This window comes from Schistocerca nitens, chromosome 8 (genome assembly GCF_023898315.1).
Source record: "Schistocerca nitens isolate TAMUIC-IGC-003100 chromosome 8, iqSchNite1.1, whole genome shotgun sequence".
Lineage (NCBI taxonomy): Eukaryota > Metazoa > Arthropoda > Insecta > Orthoptera > Acrididae > Schistocerca > Schistocerca nitens.
Genome location: NC_064621.1, coordinates 328993461 through 328996987, shown reverse-complemented (window position 1 = coordinate 328996987; position 3527 = coordinate 328993461). Strand labels below are relative to the sequence as shown.

The following is a 3527-nucleotide window of genomic DNA, read 5'->3' as shown; positions in this document are numbered from 1 at the left end:
CTGCCTCGGGCTTGGATGTGTGTGATGTCCTTAGGTTAGTTAGGTTTAAGTAGTTCTAAGTTCTAGGGGACTTATGACCTCAGAAGTTAAGTCCCATAGTGCTCAGAGCCATTTGAATAATTTTTTTTTTGAAATTTGTGTTGGACCCCAACGATACTTCTAAATTCAGCGTTTGTGACTCAATGTTTTTCAGTTATTCTGCTCGCCGATTGAAGATGAAACCACACCGTTTTCTGTACAACGTCTAAAGAAGTGCCACCCATGTGCAAATCGTCTTTTTTCCGTCTAAAGATCACCATATGAAAGTGCAGGCTCTTCTAAATGAGTCAATAGTGTCAGCAATAAATGTCGTGACGGAATACATATACAGAGATGGTAGACATAGAAATCCAATAACTCTGGACGACGGTATACACAAAGTTCACCGACAACACCTACAGACGTTTGTCTTCCCTTTCCTGCGCTGAAACTATTCTAGGAGAGGGTACACAGTTGACTCAAAATACGCACTGCGAGGTATAAAGTAGTACGCCCTCTTAGAGGTTCCCAATTCACTTAAGATTTATTGTTGCAACAGTGCATACGGAGTACAAGAAATGATTATTTTATGATCAACAGCACAAGCGTTTCTGAGGTACCAGGTATCGACCCGTGCTGAAACACTCATGTTAGTAAATGCTGCAGCCTCCGCGGGCGGCAAACCGAGCGAGGTGGCGCAGCGGTTAGAGCACTGGACTCTCATTCGGGAGGATGACGGTTCAAAGCCACGGCCGACCATCCTCATTTAGGTTTTCGATTATTTCCCTATAACGCTTCAGGCAAATGCCAGGATATTTCCTTAGAAATGGCGCGACCGACTTCCTCGCCATCCTAACCCAATCCGATGGGACTGATGACCTCGCTGTTTGGTTTCCTCCCCAAAGTCAACCAACCAACCAAGGGGAACAATGCATGCGCTGACCCAGGCATCCAGTGAACTGTGCAGTTGGTGAATACTGTCATGGGATACGTTATGCCACACCTGCTCGACTTATTCACGTAGTTCTGTACGAGTTGTGGTTGACGAGTCGTATGATATCCCACACCTGCCCGACTGGATGGTCGTTACCAGGGAAACTGCTCCGCCTCTTGCAGAGTTTCATGAGTAGTGTGTGGGCGAGAGTTTCCTGTGGGAACAACGCATCACATTGCTGTTTCAATAACGACAAGAGAACGGGTCTAAAAATTTTCTGCACGTACCGAGTGCTGGTTAGCGTCCCTTCCAGAAACACCAAAGGTGAACGAGGGTTGTCGCTTATCGCACCGCAGACCATAAGGCCCGTGGTGCGGCCAGTACGTATTGGACGAATGCACTCTACGAGTCAGTGCTCCCCAGGTCTACGTCGTACGCGCAAACGACCGTCACTTGTGTGCAAGCAGAATACGTTTTCATCGCTGAAGACCACGGCGCCATTCCATCTTCCTAGTGATCCTCTCACGGTAACGGTCGAGCGCTGACGTCGATGCTGTGGTGTGAATGGAAGACGGGTTACTGGTCATAGTCCTGCTGCTAATAACCGGTTCGCAACAGTTCGTGATGACCGGTCTGGGCTCACAAAACGTCTTATTTGTGCTGTGGTAGTTGTACGATCTGCCACTGATGCCCTTACAATTCGGCGATACTGGCAAGCGTCTGTGCTGCGTGGACTTCCAAAACCTCGTGAATGGGTGTGAGAGCACGAGGCCACCTGCACAACTGACGCTGCATGTCCAACCTGTGTAGCAGTTCTTCGAAAGGACCATCCTACCACTAGGAAGGTCACAATTTGACCCCTTTCATACTTCTTCAGTTGGCTGCAGGAAGCACAAGTGGATCACCGTGGCCGGCCCGTGTGGCCGAGCGGTTCTAGGCGCTTCAGCCTGGAACCGCGTGACCGCTACGGTCGCAGGTTCGAATCCTGCCTCGGGCATGGTTGTCTGTGATGTCCTTAGGTTAGTTAGGTTTAAGTAATTTTAAGTCTAGGGGACTAATGACCTCAATGCTCAGAGCCATTTGGATCTCCGTGTGGTGGTTGCCTGCTTACTTCAACGTTTACACCACTCAGAATCTATTGACTGAGAGCATTCCCTATTGAAGGGTAGACACAGATGACACACTGGTAACTGTGCCACTTCGCTATCTATCGGCGGACGACGCTGAAACCATTATCAGTACATCTAATATTCCTCTGGTGGTAAATGCCGTCACCGGATCAAAATCTACGTCGTCTTGCCAGATGTTCTAATTTTTTTCTGGCAGGGCATTATCAAGTGACATAATTTGGTGAAAGTAAGCAAAGTAAAGAAGTCTGTTACTATTGGTAGCGGTCTTGAACTGTCTGCAACTTAATTAAAAAGAATTACACCAGATGCGTTTCGCTTTTATTTATAAAGCATTTTCTGTGGTTATTCTGCAAACTGCACACATACGTTTCCATGTTTTTGATTGTTTTAGGTTAAAAACGGCGTTTCTTTTTATAAACTTGATGTGGAAGTTACTTACGGAGTTTTCATTACACATTCTGCTCCTTCCCACCTACCTATCCCCGGTTGACGTCGAAAAACTTCCAAGTGCAAATGTGAATGGAAGTCTTTCGACGTGAACCACTGCTAGCAAGGAGGGAAGGAGTAGAATATTAAAGAAAAACCGTAAGTAACTTAGACACCAAATTTATAAACAAAACGCTGTACAAAGTATGTATCCAGTTTGCAGAATAACCACGGAAGCTGCTTTATAAATAAAAGCGAAACACATCTGGTGTAATTCTTTTTAATTAAATTGCAGTCAGCTAAAGATATTAACCAACAGTGACAGATTTTAACAGCTGCTGTGGAAGATGGGCACCAAAACAAACGTAATAAAGTAAACAAGCCTTCTAATTTCAGCTTCAGAGACAGTGAAGATTACTTTTATAGTGACGATGGCAGCATGCAGTTTTTTCACAATATTTCGAACGTGACACTTCCAATGAAGCCCTATACCTATTTCAATCCTAAGAATTAAAATTATCGACTTCAATGAGCACCTTGACTACCTTGGGACAGTAAAATTTGGCTTCTCCATGAGTTCTGTGTCACAAACTGTATGCCTTATATTTTGTTTGAGTTAACTACAGTATAAGTAGATTATATCACATCAATTTCCACGTCTTTCGCAACAACACTTGGGGCATTTGCAAAGAGAAAGAACTTTGAATTAACTGCGATGTTTGACCATAGATCCATGTGGCACCCAATACTTTTCTAGACCTCTATCAGACTGAAATTTCTTCCCTGTAGGCCGCTCGGGGTAGCCGCGCGGTCTTAGGCGCCTTGCCACGGTCCGCGTGGCTCCCTCTGTCAGAGGGTCGAGTCCTCCTTCGGGCATGGGTGTGTGTGTCATCCTTAGCGTAAGTTAGTTTAAGTCAGATTAAGTAGTGTGTAAGCTTAGGGACAGATGACATCAGCAGTTTGGTCCCATAATACCTTACCACAAATTTCCAATTTTTTTTTTCCTTCCCTATTGATGG

At 45.3% G+C, this 3527-nt stretch overlaps 1 non-coding gene across 1 annotated transcript; it reads left to right on the top strand.

Annotated features, from left to right (window-relative positions):
• The first annotated feature begins 1865 nt into the window (after positions 1-1865).
• Trnas-gga (transfer RNA serine (anticodon GGA)) lies at positions 1866-1949 on the top strand. Its single transcript is given in 2 exon segments — positions 1866-1905; positions 1915-1949. It is a non-coding gene; the product is annotated as a tRNA-Ser (tRNA).
• The last annotated feature ends 1578 nt before the right edge of the window (positions 1950-3527 follow it).